Raw genomic sequence first — 10,002 nt, forward strand, 5'->3', positions numbered from 1 at the left:
AGTAATCTGATAGGAACCACCAATATTCAGCACATTATAAAGGGTACGATGAGGAACATCTGCATAGGGCCATTCCAAGATGAACCGTCCACCAGGTCAGTTGTCCATCAGCTCATCCGCAGCTCGGGGAGTAACCGTGGGTAACAGGACCACACTGTGTTCCGAGTCAGAGTGTAGTGTACTGTCATCAGAGTCTGTTGCAATTTTCCCTGTGTCCTCTCGGAATGTACCAATCATTGCCAGTGCTCCAAGTTGGTCCTTCTTCTACTGCTCCCGCGACGGGCCTTGTCGGTTCGCCTTTTTTCCTGTCTCCGGGGATCTTCTGTCATCGTGGTCCGATCCTCCTCTCGACCCACTAGCAGTTGTCTCTTGGGTGGCATCTTGACTTCCATCAATACCCATCACCTCTAACCATTCTTCGACGTCAGAGGGGCTCTCGAAAAAATGTGTTTTCCTTACCGTGTATGACCTTTAAGCGAGCAGGGAAAAGAAGTGCGTATTTCAGCTTAGCCTTCTGAAGTTTTTTCTTCACCTCCAGGTATGATGCTCGCTGTTTCTGCACTATGTTTGTATAGTCCGGGTACAGGGACACTCGTTCGTTCTCATATTGGATGAGGGACTTCTCCCGGGCCCCTGCAAGAGGACATCCCTGTCCCGGTAGTTTAGAATACAAACTATAAAATGAGCTGACCAGTCAGAATCCTGTGTGCATGTTCTATGCAGAAGTGTGGTGACAGACCCTCCTTCGTGACCTGGTCCCGGAACCATTGTCCCATAAAGTCTGCAGCACGTGTCCCTTCACATCTTTCTTGCAGACCTATGACTCTAATGTTATTGCGCCGGTTACGCCCTTCCGCATCCTCCACACGGTCCATTAAAGAGGTGACCTGCTGCTGTAATTCTTGGATGGAGGTGGAGTGATCCACCACCGTCGGTGTAAGGTCAGCAATGGCGAGTCCCTGGTCTTTTACCTTGTCTGCCAGCTTAGTATGGTCAGCCTTTAGGAGAGAAAAGTTTGTGGTAAGAGCCCCCAACTGCTGCTCCATCGCTGATCTGGATTCTCTGGTCTCTTTCAGGATGAGGTCTAGTTTGTCCACTTGTGCTCCTATCAGGGCAGTTTCTGCGGTCCCCGACCGGGCTCCGCCATCTCCAGCCCCCACCGCATGATGGGACCCATACGGCTCTCCCTGCCCCTCCGTGACTTTTGTGCCCTTCCGCACCATGGTGCCCTTTGTGCGGGTTCGCCCTCACACCAGGACGTGGTAGTGTCACAGTGCTCCCACAAGTATAGGGGGTGCTCCCTCATATATGTTTTTGCCGGTCAGCGCTCCAGGTCGCTCCCAGTCTTGCTGTATGGAGTAGAAGGGTCGGTGTGTTGCTTGGTGGGCAAGGCGGGGGTGATATGCCCGCCCTGTAAATGTCACTGCGCCTGGGGCCCCTCCGGCCACTATGTCAGGACGTGGCCTTAGCACGTAGAAATGACCGCCCCCAGGCCACACCCTTTGAGGATCATTCTCGAGCCTGCAGGTGATAGTCCGGGAACAAAGCAGCGATGGCCGAAGTTTGGAGCCACCCGATCCCTCGTCAGAATTACTGCCACCATCAACACCCGGCTCGTACTATCAACACCCTCCTGCTATTCCGCTGTTGTATGTCCTGCAGTGGTGGGGGTTCCCAACCAGGTCAGCTGCACTGCCTCTCCGTTCATTTCAGGCAGTGCCCATCATCTCTCGGCCTGTCCAGACGCCATTGCTCTCAAGGCGGAGCAGCCAGCTGCGTACACCATTAAAGGCCAATATTACCCCAATGCAGTTCAGGCCGAAGGGGAGAGGGGGGGTTTGTCCCCGGAGTCTCAGCGCTCTCCCCCAGGGGTATCTATCTCACCTCCTCCGATGTCAGGGTCACGGCCCACGGCCGCCTCGGGGAATCGAATCGGCGCAGGTCGGGCTCCACAGATTCAAGGCTCTGTGGCGCCGATCGGTTCACCGCACCTTCCCCGATCTCCGTTGCCCTCGCTCCTCATCTCGAGTCAGGTCCCCCTTGAAGAATATGCCACCTTAGGGATTCCTCAGTCAGGGGGGCGCCGTCAGTAGCACCTCCGGGAGCCGTCTCCGACCCCTTCCAGTGAATCTCGCTCCAGTTGTCGTGGGCGCCGCCCCTCCTCGAGCTCCCGGCGTCCCAGGCCCTTCAGCCCCATAGGCCCGCTCTTCGCCAGTCGATGATTCTGGCTCGTCAGCCTCTCATACTGGACTCAGGAACGCCGCAATGCTTCAACAGCGTATCTTGACCTCTTTATACCGGGTAGGACTCTCGCACCTCCGTCCAGACAGGATCTATCCCCCAGGTGGACCCGGAGCTCGAACGACAGCCGACCGCCATCGTGGCTGGTTAGCCACGCCCCCCTGCTACCCAACAAATTAATCTGTTCCCCAAGCATTGGTATCTGACCTTAGATCAGATGTAGTGACCCACTGAATTTAAGCATGTTAGAGTAGAGGAAAATAAACTAACTAGGATTCCCTCAGTGACATTGAATGAAGAGGGAAGAGCCCAGTGCCATATCCTGAGCTAGCGGTGGTTGTGGGAAGTGTGATGTAAAAAAGGCTGACTCCCCTGTGTCACTCAGGGGGCCAAGTCCTTTTGATTGAGCCTCTCCCCATGGATGGTGTTTAGCGGGTAATGGCACCAGGTGCTCCAGGATTGGGTCATCATGGAGCCGGGTTGCTTGGGAATGCAGCCCAAAGCGAGTGGCAAACTCCATCTAAGGTTAAATATGGGTGCAAGACCGATAGCCAACAAGTACTGTAAGGGAAAGTTTAAAAGAAGTTTGAATAGAGATTTTAAGAGGGCATGAAACTGTTGAGAGGTAAGTCGCTCAGGAGGGTGGATACCCTCAGTGAGACCATCGCCTGGGTCTACTCAGCCTACAGGGTGCATTTCTTTTGTGCTAATATGCTTCAACTGATTCTGAGTCAACTGGGAAGGCTCCAGTGGGGGCAGGGGGCTCTCTGCTTTGGTATAAAGTGTTACAGCACCCCTAGCAGCAGCTTCACAATGTCTGTGGGACGGAGGGAGATTAAATGCTTCTGCACCCTCTTCCCGGAAACTGGTCCAGCCCTATTGGGATGTGCCAATGGGGAAAGGAAGACAGGCCCCCTGATGACTGTTGACTGGGGCAGACTGTACAGTGTACCCTGACTGAGTTGCGCTGCCGGATGAGGAGGTCCATGCTGGACGCCAGGTGTCTACAGTGATGTTGGTTACCCATCTGACCCCGTCTTGAAACACAGACCAAGGAGTCTAACACATTCGAGAATCTGAGTGCCGATCAAAACCCTGCGGTGCAATGAAGATGAGGGATGGTGTGCGCCAGCTAAGTTCCTGCTGCATCATTGCAGCAGGTGCACCAGCTGGCCCTCTCGCTGACTCTGTCAGGGAGGTAGAGCATAAGCATATGTGATAGGACCTAAAAGATGGTGAACTATGCCTTGGCAGTGCAAAGCCAGAGGAAACTCTGGTGGAGGTCCATAGCAATCCTAGCATACAAATTGGTAAAGGAGTGAAAGATTAATCAAATCCTCTAGTTGCTGGTTCCCTCCATAGTTTCCCTCAGGATAGCTGGTGCTCGGAAACCTCAGTTTTATCTGGTAAAGCAAATGATTAGAGGTCATGGGGTTGAAACTTATTCTCAAACTTTAAATGCATAAGAAGTCTGGTTTGCTGCACGGAGCTGGGCATCGAATGCTAGTGACTAGTGGGCCACTTTAGGTAACCAGAACTGGCACTGTGGGATGAACAGAATGGCAGGTTTAGGTTCCCAATGCTGACACTCATCAGACCCCAGAATTCATACCAGCCCGTTGCCAGCCCTGTTAAGTAGGGGCTAAGCTGTGATGATTGGGACAGCTGCTGCAGTGCTCATGGAAACCCGAGGTGTGGGCCCGGGTGTAGCCACTGCAGTTGCAGACCTTGGTGGTAATACCAAATATTCAAGTGAGAACTTTTGAGGCTGAAGTGGAGAAGCGTTCAGTGTGAAAAGCAGTAGTACATGGGTGAGTCGGTCCTAAGAGGTGGGCAAGTGAAGTTCAGAAGGGGTGGGTGATGGTTTCCGTTGCCCTCGGCTGATCGGAAGAGAGCCAGGTGAAGATCTTTAAACCCTGAGTGGTGGAGACAGGCGTCTTCGTGGTGTCCAGTCAGGTAACCCAAACAATCTTAGAGAAGACAGCTGGAGCCCGGGGAAGAGTTCTCTTTTCTTTATGAAGGGCAGAGCACCCTGGAATGGGTTCACTCCTAGAGAGGTGCCTGAGCCTTGGAAAATGTTGCAGTGCCAACGGCATCTGGTGAGCTCTCGCTTGTCCTTGAAAATCTGAGGGAAATGGTGTCATTCTCACACTGGGCCATACCCATATCCACAGCAGGCCCCCAAGGTGAACAGGATCTGGCATGTTGAAACAATATAGGTAAGGGAAGTTGTCAAGTAAGATCTGTAACTTCAGGATAAGGATTGGCTCTAAGGGCTGGGTAAGTCGGGCTGGAGTGTGAATAGGTATTGGATGCGCACCGTGGATGACTGAGGTGTTGCCTTCTGAGACTGCAGTGAGCCTGGATCAGATGTAGGCCATTCCTGTGGATTGCCCCAGCTATGGTGTTTGACTCTCCGCATGCCCGTTCTTGAGGAGCTGAGCCAGCGTTCTGCCTGTGCATAGGAGCTGACTTAGAACTGGTGCGGACCAGGGTAATCCAAATTTTCAATCAAAGCAAAGCAATGTGAAGGCACTAGGTGGGTGTTGACACAATGAGATTTCTGCCCAGTGCTCTAAATGCCAAAGTGAAAAAATTCAGTGAAGTGCGGGTAAGCAACAGATGTAACTAGGACTTCTTTAACTTTTTCTCAGTCGTAGTGGCCTTTACCTTCAAGTGGTCCTGCTGGTAACTAGCTCTACACCACTGTACTCAAAGAATTTAGAAAATGTATCCAATAAACATAAAGGATTCTACCTAAAAACTCTAAATGCAACATGGAAGCTGAATTCCACATCATTGCATGCTACTATGCTACTATGCAAAATGCAAAGGTAGATTAAAGAAAGGAGAGCTACAATTCCTCTGTTGCTTCTGCGACTAGAGATCTTGAACAAAAATTGGAATGCTGCAATATGCAAGATATGCACATCCAAAAGCTCAAAACGATGCTAGATTTGCAGATCTAGCAAGCAACAAACCATCCAAACTATGGACAAAAGACAAAATACTGCTGCAAGTTGAAATGGAAAAAGTATATGGACATAAAAGAAATATAAATGTTCTCATGGTTACGCATTTTGACAATAAAAACAGAAAACAAATTGCAGACCAAAGAAGGGATTATCAACCTGAAATATCAGTGGAAATAACACAAAAAAATTGTTCAAGGATATTCAAAAATCCACAACATAATGAAGCTGCTATGGACTTGATGGAAGATATTATAATTTATATCTCAGAAAATAACAGTGATGTAAGTCCAAACCCAGTCAATCGCAATGAACATCAAAATGAAACTGGTATGAGCCTATGAGTACTGCTCAAGAGGAGCATCAGGGTGCCTCAGTCCAAAATAACATACCAAAAAAAGATGAGAAAAATGAAAGGATCAATAAAATGCATAAGAAAACAATATGCAAAAGCAAAGGGCAGCTATAAGGAATATCATGCAGTGTTCAAGAAAAACAAAAAGAAAATTGGCAGAATAATCACTGAAGATGCTAGTTGCCAAATCGATTTTGAATATATATGTCAATGATACAAAGATATTATTGAAAAGGAGAATAAGAAAACCTATCCCTATTGACAGAATACCAGAAAAATGGGATGAGTATGTAAAGAAATTGCACTTCTTGAAATAACTAAAACATTAGAAGTCTCTAACTTAAATAAAACAAGGGAGGCCTGACAATACTGACACAAATGATCTCTACAATGTCCACAAAAACCAACCAAGGCTGCTGCCAAAAATATTATCAACATGGTTAATTATGAGAAGAGTTCCAGTATGTAATTTACTCACCAGCATGGATACCATTTGCACGTGTCACCATTCACTAGTGTCTCCAGCTGGCTTTTTGTCAGGGGGATGGCTGACTTAGACCAGCAGATGGCCGAGTGTCTTTACAGAACTCAGTGAAGAGCCATCATCTCCCCACTCAAGTCACTAGAGCCCACCTTCTGGCGAAAGGCAGGCATAGGCAGGCACACACAGCAGATGTATATTGTGCCAGGTCACATTCAGTCTCTGACAACCAATCCAAACTTGACAACGTTCACCCAGCCAACCCTGGTTATCTCTTTGCAGTTTAATACGGGACAGCTGATATGAATTATAACCCAATCCAAGAGAACAATGCAGCAACTTGAGCCCCACAACCAGTCAAAATGAGGTCTCCTCAGCAACCAAATGAGAAGTATTCCTTTGACCAATAGCAGTTCACGAAACTGTATCTATCACAACATAGAAAATACTTTCAACTGTGATTGGCTGACAATGAACACTGTGACATTCCTTGTTCAACCCGACGTTGTCAGTGGGCCTAATATGGGGGTGATCGCCAGTTAACTCAGCCATGCGGCGGTGGGCTAAGTTTTTGCTGAACTCCACGCCCCAAGCAGAATACAGAGTGGCAAAATTCTGTGAACCCTGCTGGCGGAGGTGACTTTGCCACCCACCCCTACTCCGGAGGAAGAGATCGAGTGTTCACTAATTGTAGATATTGCAAAGATGTACCTGAAACAATTGCTCTTGTATCAGGTACATGTCATGAAGCAAAGGACACAAGGATCAAAAGGCATAACAAACTTCTAGAACTTCTCATTGATAGAGTGAAACAGTGTGGTTGGATGATATATAGGTAGCCTCATATGAAAAAACAATCAAGGTGAATTACGAAAACCTAGGTGTTCTTTAGGATGTCGGGCGGTGGCACCACTGCGGTGCTGGCAGGGCGGAAAAACGCCTTTTTCCGCCTGCGAGCTGCGGGAAACACGTCTGTCATATTAGTATTGCAAAACATAGGTCAATTCCTGTACCGCGGAGCGGCGCGCACCGCCATCAAAGTGCGCCCGCCACCGCGGCGGTGGGAGCCAATGGAGACTCTCCGCCATACGGAATGACGTCCGCCCCGCTCCACAAATTAGGATGGCCCAAACAAGCAGACGCACCGCAGTGGAAACACCGTCCAACCTGAGACGGTTGAAACTCGACAGCGGAGCGCAATACCACAAAGGCACAGGCCAGGTGCCCATCCTGTGCACCCCCATGCACAGCAACAAGCACAGTAATAAGCAAGCTCAATCCACACCCTGCACCACACAACAAACAACCTAGGAGACAGCCACTGCAGGAGTGGCTGCACAGGAACACACAGCACCAGTGCCACACATACTGAAGGCTGCCAGTACATGCACACACAAACAAACACACACCCTGAGTGTAGCCACAAACATAACACAAACACAGGGATGCCTGAACAGATGTCTGCCCAAAAACAAAAAACAAACACAAAACACTACAGAAACACACACAGAACCCCATCAGAAACAGACATACCCTGTCAGCAAAACTGTTGAAAGGCAATGGGAGCACCGACACAACAGGAGTGCACAACCTCGTCACTCAGGATCAAAACACACAACATACCACATATCACACAAGAAGTGCACCATCACAGAACTGCACTGCCACATGAAACCAACTACAGATGCACATGAAATCAAAAATGAACAAACACTACAGGACATCAGGGGATGTACATCAGTCAATGCCAATGCCAATGCCACATACACACAGCACTATATGCACAACAAGCAGTGTGTGCACACCAAGCAGAACAGTCACACACAAACATGCCTGATACAACCTCAAAACACACACAACACAAATCAGCACAGCACAAACACAACAGCACACCCAGGAAGTGAAGGAATACCACAGCCAACACACATACATCCAACACAACAACAGATGCACCACTCTGGGATACAAGAGCAGAACCATCTTGACCAGAGCACTGGGCAGCACACACAGCTGACGTGCACATGAGCAATTCTTAATGATTAATAGCACAAGAACATCACACCAAAACCATTGGGGCAATGTCCATATTGGAACATCTGCACCACATAGTACAATGTCACACATGAAGTGATGGGGAGGCACACACATGTAAACCAAGGGGACAGCTGACATCAAAGTGACTGTCTTGCATGTCAGTAGTCAACATGTAAGGGTGTACCATACTCAAATAGAGGGAGTGCAGACTCACAATGGGCAGGCATAAGTGGCACACATAGGGGATGGTATTACACCACACACACCATGCCATGCAGGAGGATAAAAGGCACCATGTGGCTGCAATGCATAAGAAACACAACCACAATGGCAGTGTGGAGCAGCAGGGCTGCATAGTCTACACAAACACTATCAAGACACATGGAGGATCAAACAAACACAACACTGATGTGCACACTCATAAGTGACAAAAACAACAAGTAGGAGTCAGACAGAACAGCACAGACACACCAACACAACACAGTTCACAACAGACAACTCACACATGTGCATACAACCATATCCATAGGGCAGAGCAATCCAAACAACAGGCACTCAACTCCTGGGTGACATATGTGTGTCTTTCACAATCTAGGGGCACACACACATCCACACCCCCTACAAAGACACGCCCTTCACACTGCACACCTCCTGACTACCGAAGAGCATACATCTCATGTAGGCCATGGGACCAGGATTAAGGGCCAACACATGATGACCATAGACATACACAGCTGGGCACACATAAAGGAATAACACACATACATGATGACATTGCCCAGCCTGCATGCAAACCTGTGCACAGTATCACACCCTGTGCTGGCAGTGTCCCCCAACCTGATATGTGAACAATTTAGTCAACAATAGCTATCCACGAAATAGAGAACTGCATCACAGGTAAACTTGACACCACTGATAACACAAGTATCAATGTCCGAACGGACTGAAGTGCCTGTCACCCCTGTGAAAAAATGTGATGCGGGCAAAGAGCTTGTCAATGTCGAAGTGCCACATAGAGCATGGGGCACAGTCAACCAAATGCACACACCAAAATAACTTTAATCAGCAAGGACACTGACCAAACAGACAACAGGAGTAACTGTCTTTAGTCACATATTGCACAGATGTGACAGTAGAACAACAGTAGACAAGAGCAAGACACAAAATGCTGATCATATGCAAGATAATCCACACAGGCAAACTCCAAACAGGAAGGTCAGTGTCCATGGCAGGGGGCACAGCAAGTACATGAGAGGCTGCACAGGGGAGAGTCCAACACAGCAGAGCAACAGGGCCAGTGCCCAGGGCAGGTGGCATAGCAAGTAAATGCGAGGCTGCACAGGGGAGACTCCAACACAGCAGAGCAACAGGGCTAGTGTCCATGGCAGGTAGCACAGCAAGTACATGAGAGGCTGCACAGGGGAGACTCCAACACAGCAGAGCAACAGGGCCAGTGTCCATGGCAGGTGGCACAGCAAGTACATGAGAGGCTGCACAGAGGAGAGTCCAACACAGCAGAGCAACAGGGCCAATGTCAATGGCAGGTGGCACATCAAGTACATGAGAGGCTGCACAGGGGAGAGTTCAACACAGCAGAGCAACAGGGCCAGTGTCCATGGCAGGGGGCACAGCAAGTACATGAGAGGCTGCACGGGATGAGTCCAACACAGCGGAGCAACAGGGCCAGTGTCCTTGGCAGGTGGCACAGCAAGTACATGAGAGGCTGCACAGGGGAGAGTACAACACAGCAGAGCAACAGGACGAGTGCCCATGGCAGGTGGCACAGCAAGTACATGAGAGGCTGCACAGGCAAGGGCAGAGCAGCAGAGAATGACAAGGCCAGTGGGCAGGGCAAAGTGCAGAGTCAGGACATGAGAAGCTGCACAGGCAAGGGCAGAACAGCAGTGAATGACAAGGCC

The 10,002-nt window shown here is 49.3% G+C and overlaps 1 pseudogene; it reads left to right on the plus strand.

Annotated features, from left to right (window-relative positions):
• The first annotated feature begins 2,467 nt into the window (after positions 1-2,467).
• Positions 2,468-4,444, plus strand: LOC147703156 (28S ribosomal RNA; annotated as a pseudogene).
• Positions 4,445-10,002: the final 5,558 nt, after the last annotated feature.

The sequence above is a fragment of the Lissotriton vulgaris genome, chromosome 7, assembly GCF_964263255.1.
Source record: "Lissotriton vulgaris chromosome 7, aLisVul1.2, whole genome shotgun sequence".
In the NCBI taxonomy this organism is placed as follows: Eukaryota; Metazoa; Chordata; class Amphibia; order Caudata; family Salamandridae; genus Lissotriton; species Lissotriton vulgaris.